This window comes from Bombina bombina, chromosome 4 (assembly GCF_027579735.1).
Source record: "Bombina bombina isolate aBomBom1 chromosome 4, aBomBom1.pri, whole genome shotgun sequence".
NCBI lineage: Eukaryota > Metazoa > Chordata > Amphibia > Anura > Bombinatoridae > Bombina > Bombina bombina.
This window is the reverse complement of record NC_069502.1, coordinates 912,074,773-912,090,986: the sequence shown is the minus strand read 5'-3', so window position 1 is coordinate 912,090,986 and position 16,214 is coordinate 912,074,773.

Below are 16,214 nucleotides of genomic sequence, written 5' to 3'. Positions count from 1 at the left end.
TTCGCCAACCCAAATTTTTATGTTCGCGACATCGCTATTTAGGACAAGTTTATTTTAAATTAGCCGTATATAAATATGATGTAGTGCTCACCTTTGCTTCATCACCTACACCTATGAGAAATGGTTTACTATTTAATTAAATATATTAAGATATGTTTTGTGATAGTATATATTTAATTTAGTTATGTGCCAGAAGGTAATTAAACAATTGGTACCTCCTACTTCAGAAATGTAAATAGTCTGTTAGAATAATACTCTCAGGGCATACCGTCAGCTGTGATATAGCAAAGTGCCAGGAACTATCTGTCTCTCTACCACAAACCATACACCCTGGGTTGGTTGAAAGAGGGACTGCCTATATTAGGTTTGTATAGACTGCTAAGAGTGGAACTTTTGGAAGGCAGCATTCCTGAACGGTGCAGCAGATCTTGGCAGTAGATCATATAGGATTCACTCACTACTCGGAATTCTGGGACCATTGGCCCATCAGAAAGAGAGACCCCAGAAGATATTGGTTCTATATTGGTATTTATATAGGAAATATCATCTTTACCAAAAGCATTAACATTTTAGGAGAGTGCTTAACATATACAATCCTATAAAAAACAGCTTTGCATAAATGAATATAAATGTACTGGTCCCTAATATCTCTATGACCCATTCTAAAAAAATAAATAAAAAAAAAGGTTTACCAGCAGCTAAAGTAAAATGTAGTTTTTTTGTTCTAGATATGCTGAGATGGGCACGTTAGTATGTAAAGCTTATGTGTTTTGGCTGTAATCATGGCTTCACTGCCTAAAACAATCCATTCTCATTTAAAACAATCACCTAGATTTATAGTTTTGCGGCCAAAGGGGTGCGTTAGCTACTTCACCTACGTGTCTTTTTTTTCTAGCGCTGCTTCTAAACAACCCTGGTATTGAAAGTTCTCTGAAGGGCTGCGTTAGGCTCCAAAAAGAGAGCGTAAAGGCATATTTACCGCTACTTCAACTCTCAATACCAGCGTTGCTTACGGTAGCGGCTAGCTGGAAAAACGTGCTCGTACACGATTCCCCCATAGGAAACAATGGGGCAGTTAGGGGTGAAAAAAAACCTAACACCTGCAAAAAAGCAGCGTTAAGCTCCTAACGCAGCCCCATTGTTTCCTATGGGGAAACAGTTTCTAAGTCTGCACCTAACACCCTAACATGAACCCCGAGTCTAAACACCCCTAACCTTACACTTATTAACCCCTAATCTGCCGCCCCCGCTATCGCTGACACCTGCATTACACAATTAACCCCTAATCTGCCGCTCCGGACACCGCCGCAACCTACATTATACCTATATACCCCTAATCTGCTGCCCATAACATCACCGACCTAACATCACCGACCCCTATATTTATTAACCCTTACTCTGCCCCCCCCAACCTCGCTGCTACCTTACCTACACTTATTAACCCCAAATCTGCCGACCGTACCTCGCCGCTACTCTAATAAATGTATTAACCCCTAAAGCTAAGTCTAACCCTAACACCCCCCTAAGTTAAATATAATTTTAATCTAACGAAATAAATTAAATATTATTAACTAATGTATTCCTATGTAAAGCTAAATACTTACCTTTCAAATAAACCCTAATATAGCTACAATATAAATAATAATTACATTGTAGCTATTTTAGGATTTATTTTTATTTTACAGGCAAATTTGTATTTCTTTTAACCAGGTACAATAGCTATTAAATAGTTATTTACTATTTAATAGCTACCTAGTTAAAATAATTACAAAATTACCTGTAAAATAAATCCTAACCTAAGTTACAATTATACCTAACACTACACTATCAATAAATTAATTAAATAAATTACCTACAATTAAATAAACTAAAGTAAATTACAAAAACCCCCACTAACTTACAAAAAATAAAAAAAAGATTACAAGAATTTTAAGCTAATTACACCTATTCTAAGCTCCCTAATAAAATAACAAAGCCCCCAAAATTAAAAAATTTCCCTACCCTATTCTAAATTACAAAAGTTAACAGCTCTATTACCAGCCCTTAAAAGGGCTTTTTGCAGGGCATACCCCAAAGTAATCAGCTCTTTTGCCTAAAAAACCCCCACAATACCAGCCCCCAACATTAAAACCCACCACCCACATACCCCTACTCTAACCCAAACCCCCCTTAAATAAACCTAACCCTACCCCCCTGAAGATCTCCCTACCTTGAGTCGTGTTCACCCAGCCGGGCACCGATGGACCAAAAGAGGACATCCGGAGCGGCAGAAGTCTTCATCCTATCCGGGCAGAAGAGGACATCCGGACCGGCAGACATCTTCATCCAAGCGGCATCTTCTATCTTCATCCATCCGGAGCAGAGCGGAGCCATCTTCTTCCAGCCGATGCGGATCTATCCTTCTTCACCAAAGCCTACTCGCCGAATGAAGGTTCCTTTAAATGACGTCATCCAAGATGACGTCCCTCGAATTCCGATTGGCTGATAGGATTCTATCAGCCAATCGGAATTAAGGTAGGAAATATCTGATTGGCTGATCCAATCAGCCAATCAGATTGAGCTTGCATTCTATTGGCTGATTGGAACAGCCAATAGAATGCGAGCTCAATCTGATTGGCTGATTGGATCAGCCAATCGGATTGAACTTGAATCTGATTGGCTGATTCAATCAGCCAATCAGATTTTTCCTACCTTAATTCTAATTGGCTGATAGAATCCTATGAGCCAATCGGAATTTGAGGGACGCCATCTTGGATGACGTCATTTAAAGGAACCTTCATTCGGCAAGTAGGCGTCGGTGAAGAGGGATGGATCCGCGTCGGCTGGAAGAAGATGGCTCTGCTACGGATGGATGAAGATAGAAGATGCCGCTTGGATGAAGATGTCTGCCGGTCCGGATGTCCTCTTCTGCCCGGATAGGATGAAGACTTCTGCCGCTCCGGATGTCTTCTTTTGGTCCATCGGTGCCCGGCTGGGTGAACACGACTCAAGTTAGGGAGATCTTCAGGGGGGTAGTGTTAGGTTTGGGTTAGAGTAGGGGTATGTGGGTGGTGGGTTTTAATGTTGGGGGTTGGTATTGTGTTTTTTTTTTTAGGCAAAAGAGCTGATTACTTTGGGGCATGCCCCGCAAAAAGCCCTTTTAAGGGCTGGTAATAGAGCTGTTAACTTTTGTAATTTAGAATAGGGTAGGTAATTTTTTTAATTTTGGGGGGCTTTGTTATTTTATTAGGGGCTTAGAGTAGGTGTAATTAGCTTAAAATTCTTGTAATCTTTTTTTATTTTTTTGTAATTTAGTGTTTGTTTGTTTTTTTGTAATTTAGTTTAGTTATTTAATTGTAGGTAATTGTAGGTAATTTATTTAATTAATTTATTGATAGTGTAGTGTTAGGTTTAATTGTAACTTAGGTTAGGATTTATTTTACAGGTAATTTTGTAATTATTTTAACTAGGTAGCTATTAAATAGTAAATAACTATTTAATAGCTATTGTACCTGGTTAAAATAAATACAAAGTTGCCTGTAAAATAAAAATAAATCCTAAAATAGCTACAATGTAATTATTATTTATATTGTAGCTATATTAGGGTTTATTTGATAGGTAAGTATTTAGCTTTAAATAGGAATGCATTAGTTAATAATATTTAATTTATTTCGTTAGATTAAAATTATATTTAACTTAGGGGGGTGTTAGGGTTAGGGTTAGACTTAGCTTTAGGGGTTAATACATTTATTAGAGTAGCGGCGAGGTCCGGTCAGCAGATTAGGGGTTAATTAGTGTAGGTAGGTAGCGGCGACGTTGGGGGAAGGCAGATTAGGGGTTATTAAATATTATGTAGGTGTCGGCGATGTTAGCGGCAGCAGATTAGGGGTTCATAGGGATAATGTAGGTGGCGGCGGTGGGCAGTTGGCAGATTAGGGGTTAAAAAATGTATTATAGTGGCGGTGATGTGGGGGGGACCTCAGTTTAGGGGTACATAGGTAGTTTATGGGTGTTAGTGTGCTTTATAGCACAGTAGTTAAGAGCTTTATAAACCGGCGTTAGCCCAGAAAGCTCTTAACTACTGACTTTTTTCTGCGACTGGAGTCTTGTCGGTAGAGGGTCTACAGCTCACTTCAGCCAAGACTCTAAATACCAGCGTTAGGAAGATCCCATTGAAAAGATAGGATACGCAATTGGCGTAAGGGGATCTGCGGTATGGAAAAGTCACGGCTTGAAAGTGAGCGTTAGACCCTTTCCTGGCTGACTCTAAATACCAGCGGGCGGCCAAAAGCAGCGTTAGGACCCCTTAACGCTGCTTTTGACGGCTACCGCAGAACTCTAAATCTAGGCGAATGTTTGCAAGCGTATTGGATAAAACAACAACTAGGCTTTTCTCCCATGCCTAAAATGCATATTTTTACCAAAATATCTATGTAATTCTATTGCATAAGCATAATATAGTTTCTTTCCAATGGCATGGAGAGACCACAAATCCATTCTAATTACTAGTGGGAATTCAACTCCTGCCACCAGGAGGAGGCAAAGAACACCCCAGCAAAGCCTTAAATATCCTCCTACTTCCCACAATCTCCCTGTAATTATTTGCCTTGTACATCAGGAGAATATGCAAAGATGGTGTCTGAAGATATTTAATCCTTTAATGGTTGTCTATAGTTTCCCTAAAAGCAAGGATTGGGGCAATGCTGTGTCCACGTAATCCTCTTCAGTAAGAGTTATGGTGGCTTTTAGCAGTTGGAAGTGAGTGAGGTAGTCCTTGCTTCTCTTCCAACATTTATGCTAACCCCTATATAGAGATTCAGGGTTGGTTACTCTGATATTCTTTTTTCTTCAGGTCCCTGTCAGAGGTCGGCTGAGTCTGTCATACCTGAGAAGCTGTTAATGCCCTGCAGCTATATTCCACAGGTAAATGCTTTTTACCTTCTAGGTTAGAAGGATATGGCACTTATGGGGGTTAATCCTTTTAGTGGAAGTCTGGGAATAATATCCCTTTAAATTGGGGATTATATTTGGGCAGCAGGTCCAGGGCACTATTCTGCTTGGGAGACTTAAAGGGTGTAAACATTCCCTTTTCATTTTGTGAGGCTGGCTCTTGAGGGATTGATTAAGCTCATGTAATCCCCTTTATATCTAGGGGCTCTACCTGATAATCGGACTGTGGCTCAGAGGACAAAAATTGTTTATTTATGTGCTTCACTGTGTAAAAAGGCTAATAAGCTGCGCAACTGATTCAACTTGAAAATGTTAATCACAGAAATTCAGCGCTGCAGAAGCGAGATTTATTTCTTTGTTGCATTTTCTTTTCTTTGTGGACACTTGACCGCCTGGCTACACTGCCGTTGAGCGGATCTCTTTGATATTCAGTCCGCTGTTGGCTTTCTGAATGGAGGATCATTGGAGCCTTTCTCTCCTACTAATCTGGAGGGGTGATGATAAAAGCAGCCTAACCTTTTTATTAATTACTGCGCATGAACTGCATTTTTGAGTGGTCATACTTAGCCCTAAATACAGCGCTCCTGTCCTCCTTGTGTCACCAGAGGGTGCAGAGCTGGATATATAAAAGTGCCAGTCTTCTTTCCTTTCATATTTACTAAAAGCATTTATTAAAATATTTTTGATTTGTGGGATTTTTCTCAACTTTTTTGTTTGGCATCTGTAGATTGATTTTCTATCTGTGAATCAATACCTTTGTAGGAGTCATGGTTTCTGATATATCTTTGTCCTTTTCTAAATGTTTATGTTGCCTTGAGGCTCAGGTTATTCATCCTTTGCAGTTTTGTTCCACATGTGTGAATAAAATGTTACTTTCCAAAAATAAAGATACCCTCTAAGAGTCATCTGTCTCTCAGGATAATGTTGACGATGACATGCCTCAACTTTCTCCTCAGACATCCCAGTCTCTGGCAGTTACACAAGCAGTGCCCTGCAGTTCCTCTCAGTCAGCTCCTGGGAGTGTATATTTACCATGTGATTTTGCTGTGCAACTGACTTCTGCAGTTTCTGCAGCTCTGAGAGCCTTACCTATTTTAGGTAAACAAAAGAGAAAATCTAAGAACATTTCTTCAAAATCAGGTATTTCTGACTGCGCCAAGACTGCATTAGCCAGTTTATCTGAGGAGGATCACGTCATCGGTTGCTTCTGAGGGCAATATTTCTGACTCTGAGTCTGCTGTAGTTAGTATAGCATACTCATAGGAGTTTAATTTTAGATTTAAGCTTGAGCACCTCAGATTACTTTTGAAAGAGGTTCTAGCTACTTTGGAGGATTCTGAAACTACAGGCTGACTCTGTGCGAGACCTTTGGCACACTGTTCCTAAAGTAGAAGGCGCTATATCCACATTAGCCAAGAGAAAAACTATTCCTCTTGAGGATAGTACCTCCTTTAACGATCCTATGGATAGGAAACTGGAAGGTTACTTAAGAAAGATGTTTCTTCACAAGGTTCTGCAATGACAACCATTTGCTAGTATTGCGGCGGTCACTGGTGCGGCCTCGTACTGGTGCCACTCCTTGTTGGATCTGATTTCAGAGGAGACCACAATAGAGGAGCCCCAAAACAGGATTAAGGCTTTAAAGCTGGCTTATACCTTTATCTGTGATGCCAGCATGCAAGTAGTCCATTTAGGTGCAAAGATTTCTAACTTTGCCGTTCTATCTCACAGAGCTCTGTGGCTAACTTCTTGCTGATGTGGTTTCCAAGTCTAAACTTCTGTATCTTCCCTTTAAGGGTAAGATTTTATTTTGTCCTGATCTGGTTGAAATAATTTCCATGGTCACAGGTGGCAATGGAGCTTTTCTGCCTCTGGATAAGAAGGTTAGACCTAAAGGTCACTAAACTTCTCATTTTTGTTCCTTCCGCAACTTCAAGGGACAAAAATCATCCTCTTCTTCCAAACCTGAGCAAGCCAAGACATCATGGAGGACCAACCAGACTTGGAATAAGGGAAAGCAGTCCAAGAAGTCTTCCTCAGAGAACAAGTCAGCATGAAGGGTCTGCCCCCGATCCAATCTCATGGATTCACAATGTCCCCGATCCTTGTGCAGTGGATGTAGTCTCAGAGGGATACAGGATAGGATTCAAATCTTGTCCTCCCAGAGGCAGATTTCTCCTCTCCATATTATCTGCAAACCAGATAAAGAGAGAAGCTTTCTTAAACTGTGTCAAGGATCTCGCTTCTCTAGGAGTGATTGTTTTAGTTCCTCTGGCAGATCAGGGTCAAGGATTCTATTCCAACTTATTCATGGTCCCTAAGAAAGAAAGAACTTTTCGACCCATTTTAGACCTCAAGTGTCTCAACAAATTTCTCAGGGTTCCATCCTTCAAAATGGAGACTATCCATTCTGTTCTCCCTTTAGTTCAGGAGGGTCAGTTCATGACTACCATCGATCTGAAGGATGCGTATCTTAATGTTCCTATTCACAAGGAACATTTACAATTCCTGAGGTTCTAGGGGCCCTTCTGGCAGTGGCCAGATCTCAAGGAATTACGATGGCACCTTACTGTCAGGGTGCAAGGAATCAGACGAGACATGCAAAAATAATCACACCTTTATTAATAGCAAAAAATAATAAAAAGTCCACAAGTCAAATAACAAGCCAGGAATCAAAGCCAGAGCTGGTAGTCAGACGAGCCGAGTCAGGAGCCAAAGCGAATAGTCAGACGAGCCGGAATCAGGAACAAGGAAAACAGCAGAGTCAGGGACAAGCCAGGGATCTGGAACCAGGAAGGACGTCAGGCAGCCAGGTAATACACAGGAACTCTCACAAACAGGTATGCGACAACACAAAGGCAAAGCATACTGAACAGAGGCCCTTTAAATAATAAGTGATGACATTACAATTCTGAGACTGCATCCTGTCTCACATGGATGATGCACACCAGACTGGCCATAAAAGGAAGTGCAGGAATTGAGCAGCATCCCCCACAATGCACCATAGTCAGGAAGAGAGGTGAGTAAAATGTCTGCCAGCAGCACATGGCAAACACAACAGGGAATAAACCCTGACACTTACCTGGATGATATCTTGGTTCATGCTCCATCTTTTCATTTAGCAAGATCCCATACAGATTCTCTGTTGTTGATTCTCCACTCTGAAGGGTGGAAGGTGAATACGGAAAAGAGTTCCTTGGTGCAAAATACCAGGGTATGTTTTTTAGGGATGATCATAGACTCGATCTCCATGAAGATTTTCTTGTGGCCTGTCTGTCTCTTCATTCCTCTGTCAGTCCATCAGTGGCACTATGTATGGAAGTAATTGGTCTAATTCTGGCTTCCATGGACATTATTCCTTTTGCTTGTTTCCATATGAGACCTCTTTTGTTATGCATGCTCAGACAATGGAATGGAGACCACTCAGATCTCTCTCAGATGATAGTCTTAGACATCCGGATGAGAGATTCTTTGTCTTGGTGGCACTCTCAGGACCATCTGTCCCAGGACACGTTTCCTGAAACCATCTTCTGAGATTGTGATTACGGATGCCAGCCTTTCGGGCTGGGGAGCAGTTTGGGGTTCCTTAAGAGCTCAGGTAATTTGGACTCAGAAGGAGTCTACCCTCCCTATAAATATCCTAAAGTTGAGAGCAATCTTCAATGCACTGATAGCTTGGCCTCAACTGAGTTTGGTCTGGTTTATCAGATTTAATTCGGACAACATTACTTTGGTGGCATATATCAACCACCAGGGAGGAACACGGAGTTCCTTAGCTATGAGGGAGGTGACTTGCATTCTTCAGTGGGCGGAGTCTCACAATTGTCACATTTCTGTCATCCACATCCCAGGGGTGGACAACTGGGAAGCCGATTATCTGAGCAGGCAGACTTTTCATCCAGGGGAGTGGGTCCTTCATCCAGAAGTATTCTCAATGATAACCCTCAAGTGGGAAGTTCTGGAGTTGGATCTGATGGCGTCTCATCTAAACGCCAAACTTCTAAGATACAGATCAAGGTCAAGGGATCCGCAAGCAGCTCTGGTCGTCGCTTTGGTGGGTCCATGGGACTTCGGTCTGATCTACCTGTTTCCTTCATTCGCACTCCTTCCTCGGGTGATAGCCCATATCAAACAGGAGCAGGATTCAGTGATTCTAATTGCTCTAGCTTGGCCTCACAGAATTTGGTTAAATTGGTAAAGATGTCGGACCTGGTAAAGATGTCGTCCTTTCCCCCGTGGAAATTGCCTCTGAGGAAGGACCTTATACTTTAGGCTCCTTTTCTACATCCAAACCTAGATTTTCTGAAGCTGACTGCTTGGATATTGAACGTCTAGTCTTGTCTAGACTAGGTTTTTCCGAGATACCATGATTCAGGCTCGTAAGCCGGTACGTCACAAAATTTACCATAAGGTGTGGTGTACATACCTGTACTGGTATGAATCTAAGGGTTTCCCTTTAAAACAAGTGAGGGTTCATCGCATTCTGTCTTTTCTTTAGTAGGGCCTGGAGAAAGGCTTGTCAGTCAGATGTTCAATCTTTTGTTCAGGCCTGGGTCCATATCAGGCCTATGTTTAAGTCTGTTGCTCCTCCGTGGAGCCTTAATCTTGTTCTTAGGGTTCTGCAGCAGGCTCCATTTGAGCCTATGCGTAATAACATTAAGTTATTGTCTTGGAAGGTTTTGTTTCTCCTCACTATTTCTTCTGCTCATAGAGTCTCAGAGCTTTCGGCTCAACAGTGTGACCCCCCCTTATCTTATTTTTCATGCGGATAAGGCAGTCCTAACCAAATTGGTAGGTAGATGGTTTTGGATCACAATATCAATCAGGAAATTGTTGTTCCTTTGTTCTGTCCTACACCTTCTCATAAGGAAAGTCTGTTACATAACCTGGATGTCATGCGTGCTTTGAAATTCTATCTGCAAGCTACTAAGGATTTGCAATATTCTGCCCTTTTTGTTGTTTTTCTGGTAAACAGAAGAGTCAGAAAGCCATTTCAACTACTCTTTCCTTTTTGGTTGAGGAGTGTCATTTGGTTCGCCTATGAGACAGCTGGACAACAGCCTCCTGAGAGGATTACAGCCCATTCCACTAGGACTGTCTCTTCTTCCTGGGCCTTTAAAACTGAGGCTCCTGTGGAACAAATCTGCAAGGCGGTCACTTGGTCTTCGTTGCACACTTTTTTCAAATTCTACAAATTCTATGTTTTTTCCTCAGCTGAGGCTTCTTTTGGGAGGAAAGTTCTTCAAGCGGTGGTGCCTTCTGTTTAGGTCCACCTGTCTTGTTCTCCCTCCCTTCCATTCTGTGTCCTCTAGCTTGGGTATTGAATCCCACTAGTAATTAGAATGGATTTGTGGACTATCAATGCCATTGGAAAGAAAACAAAATTTATGCTTACCTGATAAATTATTTTCTTTCCTGGTATGGGGAATCCACAATCTGCCCTTATTTAAATTTTGAGACGGCTTTTGTCTTTGTCTAAACTTCAAGCACCTCTATATTCTTTGTTACCTTTTCTCATTTCGTATTCCTTCAGCTGAATGCAGTGATTTTAAAGTTGATCAGGCATGAATCTATAATCTATGAGCCTCCAGGGTTGACAATATGACTACCTCTATAGATGGACACTGACTATATATATATATATATATATATATATATATATATATATATATATATATATATATATATACAGTATATATACAATATATATATATATATATATATATATATATATATATATATATAAACCTCAAAGTGAGTGCACTCCCACTTGCATATCAATCCTTTACCAGGATGCAGAAAATGTGTCATATAATCCAAAAGCAAATCTCACTCTCTCTTTCTGCACACTGCAAACTGATTTATTCAGTGAAGTTTCACGGTCTTCACCCTTTGCTCAGACAGTGAATTTAAAGTAAATACAATCCACACTCCCTGTTGCACAACCAATAACAAGTCATCCCTTTAATTAACATAATCTGTGAACTTAACTACCTTGCATCATATCAAATTACCAAACATAATAAAACACATTCCATTCAGAGGCAATTGTATGTTTAATACCTACAAATCAAACCAGTAAATTAATTGTGAATATGTGAAACAATAAAACATTGTGTTTTAATGTGAGGATCAAGAAATCACCTTAATCAAATCTTATTATCTTCATTCCATCAGTAGTTGGATTAAATACCCCCAAAAAAACAATCCGTATTCATAGCTCTGTTTGCAAAAAACATTCTATTGCTACAAACACAGTGTTTGTGATGCCTGTTTGTAAATCGTTCCCTGTCTCACAGAGCCACCAATCAGCAAGCACTACCCAGGGTTCTGAACCAAAAATGGTCTGGCTCCTAAGCTTACATTTCTGCTTTTTCAAATAAAGATACCAAGAGAACAAAGAAATATTGATAATAGGAGTAAATTAGAAATTTGTTAAAAATTGCATGTTCTATCTGAATCTAAACTTCCAATCTGTGATCCTTATTTTTCCCTACCTATGTAATGTTACTAAAATGATTTTGATAATTCAGCACTGTAGGGCGTTTATGTTGACTGCTCTTGTTACAATGATTCGTATCTGTTATAAACATACACACGGTATAACCAGGAAAGTGCCTGTTTAAATCCCAGTAAGTATAGTAGTGAAAAAAGCCTTACCACCAAACCGCTAGCTACCGTCTGTTTCTTCTGATTCCCACAGGCTTCCAGCCATAAGTAATGGTATCTTTAACTTCCACTTATTTCAAAGCATATAGTAGCTTCTAACTAAGATCCAGTCGGTAGGTGGAAAAAATTAATTATGTGGTTTCCCTTTTTCACCTTTATGTCGCCATGTCAGCGACAATCACGCTAGTTTACCCACAGGTGGATAGGGCTTCTCCAACACGCCCTTAAATCGAAAAAATACAGCTTTTGAAGGTCTCCACCGGGTATCAACAAACTTCAACAGGAGAGCAAAGAAATAAAGTTAAAAGTCGACTTTATTGGTTACATGTAAAATATCAAGATTACAGCATACAGGACTGCAAACAGCTACCGTGTTTTCTGCCTTAACGGCACTTCATCAGAGCTGCTGTACAGGTGTGTAATGTCAATATTTAACGGCAAAGGGTTTGTTGACAACAACCAATCAAATCCCTTGTCACTAATTCCATATATATTTACAAAATTATAAATCCAACTTCAACATAATTCATACACACATCGTACAAGGTATAAAATATTACATAGTAAAGAGGAAAAAGGTAACAATTAAAATACAATTGTAGGGAGGACTTGCGCTAACTTAGAATAGATATAACTCTATAGTAGTAGCTATAGAGTTATATCGGCCATAGTAACAACTGAAGACTCATTATGTTACAACAGAATAAAAAAATGGTATATCATATTTATATCAGAAGAATTATCCTTGTATTCTTGTATTCATCAGACATTAACAACCTTAATAATGCAGCTGAAAAAATAACCTCTTACCTATACTGAGTGCAAATATTCTAAACGGATAAATACTATTGTTATCAAATACAGAGTTATAGTTGCACATTGATCCTTCAGATGCTCGCCTCCACATATATATATAGATATTACAATGTTAGTCCATAATGGTAACATCAGCTCCAATAATATTGTTACATGTTAATGTTATATATTACATACAGTACAAGTATCATGACAAAGCAGAGGCACAATCAAGATATATGTTTGTTTATAAAAGACAAATACTATCAACAAAATAGAAATACATTTGACTGTACATCTTTCTTTCTGCTTTCATATTTTCCATTTTTTTATCCAATTCTTTTATCTCCAATAGGACTGCTTCCTGCTGTTCTTTCTTAAAATGTATTAATTTCTTCATTAAGCGAGCATCTGAAGGATCAATGTGCAACCATAACTCTGTATTTGATAACAATAGTATTTATCACTTACATTAAGGTCATTATTTAGTTGCACACTGCTCCGTTTAGAATATTCACACTCAGTATAGGTAAGAGGTTATTTTTTCAGCTGCATTATTAAGGTTGTTAATGTCTGATGTATACATGAATACAAGGATAATTCTTCTAATGACATATAATTTTTTTATTCTGTCGTAACATAATGAGTCTTCAGTTACTTACTATGGCCGATATAACTCTATAAAGTTAGTGCAAGTCCTCACTACAATTGTATTTTACCTTTTTCCTTTTTCCTCTTTACTATGTAATATTTTTTACCTTGTACGATGTGTGTATGAATTATGTTGAAGTTGCATTTATAATTTTGTAAATATATATGGAATTAGTAACAGGGGATTAGATTGGTCAACAAACCCTTTGCCTTTAAATATTGACGTTACACACCTGTACAACAGCTCTGATGAAGTGCCGTTAAGGCAGGAAACGCGTCAGCTGTTTTGAGTCCTGTATGCTGTGATCTTGACGATTTTACATGTAAACCAATAAAGTGGACTTTTAACTTTATTTCTTTGCTCTCCTGTTGAAGTTTGTTGATACCCGGTGGAGACCTTCAAAAGCTGTAATGTTACTAAAATACAGATCTATATTTGATTCATTATACTGCATCCCACACTGTGAGATCCATGCCTACACTAACACTAACCCCCATTAAATGTATCTATAACTTCAAGTAATCTAAGTCCAAAATTAGGGGTAACTCCTAAATGTGTCATAAGACTATCCTCTATTCTTTATAGTATAGCATTCTGCCTTCCCACTTATCATGGGCAGCTGTTAAATTATATTAGGATCATATATAGCTATATAGATACCAATTTCAGACCATCAACATTAAAGATAAAGATGAAACAACAGCACTCCTGTGATTTGCCATTTGTTTATTTATGTTGTCATCCGTCTTCCCTACATAGAGGCACCCGCAAATACAGCAAAGTAAATAAACAACATATTTTGTAGAGCAGGTTAAATGTTGTAGAATTTTATATTTTTTAATCGAGGATGGATGTCGAAAGGTGGCCCCTTGTATCATCGAGTTCCAGGAGGCGCAGCTGGGGCATCTATAGTACCCCAATTTATTCTGTTGTGGTTGCTTTACAGTAGCAGTGACTACGGTCAGTGATCATTAAAAAGTCCTTTAGACTGCGTCTCCTCATATATATATATATCCCCTCCTATATAAATATAATTTTAACTCTCTCTCTCTATCTCTCTCTCTATCTGCCACAGAGTATATATATATATATATATATATATATATATATACATACAGTGTATATATATATATATATATATATATATATATATATATATATATATATATATATATATATATATACCTGCATATATATTTGACTATTTTACAGTCAGAACTTCTGCCTAAGTTCTTGATGACAGATTAGAAAAACTGTCCAATTACACTAGAGAGAGTGCACAGGGCTTTTAGGCCTTGGCATATAAATCAAGCAACAACTAGAGATATCATCACCTGCTTTTGAGAGACAAAGGGGCATATTTATCAAAGTGCGAGCGGACATGATAGAATGTAGTATACGCTGTCTGCATTTATCATTGCTCAAGCAGTTCACTAGAACTAGTACAAATGTCATTTCTTGAGGATGTTAAACCTTGCTCTTAGATTTATATAACCCAATAGTTCATACTAGCTACATACTGAGGGACAGATTACACGTGGAGCATTACTGATAGCCAATACCAATATTGCTGGACCAAGCTTGATTTAGAGTGCAAATTGATATTCCATAGTTCATGGTAAGCTGGATAACCAAAGTAGGTTTAGCGTGGCCGTCATCCCTTTAGTGTACCCTATACTTTCAATGGAGATCGCAATTACGCTTAACATCGTTTATATTACAAGTTCAAAGGCCCTTGAGCACAACCCAAAATAGTATTAGAAGAATTAGCCGGACTTGAGACCTGAAGTAAAGTGCTAGGGCTACAAAATAAAATTCACAAACCACATGTAAAACATATTAAAATAAAGTATTGCACTCATTTACAGTATATACATATTTGAAAATATAAGTTTATTATTGAAATAAATGTAAGGGTTAAAACGGGCAATGGTATATGTCAAGCTGTTTGCCTGGGTATGGCTAAAAATATATATATATAAATATGTGTGAGTATATGTATTCATGTCTATATATGTGTATACACGTGCATTTATGTGTAAATATTTATGTGCACACATACATAAATATATACACATACACACAAATATACATACACTTTTGAGCCATTCCCAGTCAAATACCTTGAATTATGCATTATTATTTTTATACAAATGTAACATGTATTCTTGTTTTTTTATAGAAGTATTTGAAATCCCTATGTTCTTTCCTTAGAATAAAATTATATTTTTATTTTTAAATATTCATTTTTAAAATGTTATCTCTCCACTTGCAATATGGCCCTAAAATGGGAATACCTCCTAACCTATATTATTCACTTTGTCAATTGTTCTTATTTGGTTTTATGTTTTGCATTTATAATTGTGGAATTATTTATGTTGTTTCTGGTTTCCGAACACACAAATTCTACAATCACTAGGTACTATCACTCAAGCAGACCCCTAAAAGTAAATGAACACACTCTTGCTATGCATACTAATGATAACAAACCTGCAGCAAGAGTAAGACACAAGCTGTGACCACCACACTGAAAATTATCTCTCAGTTAATTAGAGTTTAACAGACTGCATAAACATAAAATGGCATTAATGGCTTTAATGACTTCAAGAGAAGAAATAGGGATATACGGCTAGATTACGAGTTTTGCGGTATGAGTGAAAAAGCAGCGTTATGGCTCTTTTTCACTACCGCTGGTATTACAAGTCTTGCAGGTATATCTGTACCGCACACTTTTTTGGCCGTAATGCAACGTAACTACCGCAGCTTTTAAAAAGTCCTTTTTCAATGGGACTTCCACATCGCCTGTAATACGAGTTTGCCTGTTTGGCCAAAAAGTGAGCGGTACAACCTATACCGTCAAGATCCATACCGTAAACTGAAAGTCAGTAGTTATGGCTTTTATGTTACAACGCCGTAACATAAAACTCATAACTAAAGTGCTAAAAAAGTACACTAACACCCATAAACTACCTATTAACCCCTAAACTGAGGCCAACCCGCATAGCAAACACTTACATAAAATAATTAACCCTTAATCTGCCGCTGCAGACATCGCCGCCACTAGAATAAACATATTAACCCTTAAACAGTCACACTCCCGCATTGTAAACACTAGTTAAATATTATTAACCCCTAATCTGCTGTCCCTAACATCGCTGCAACCTACATT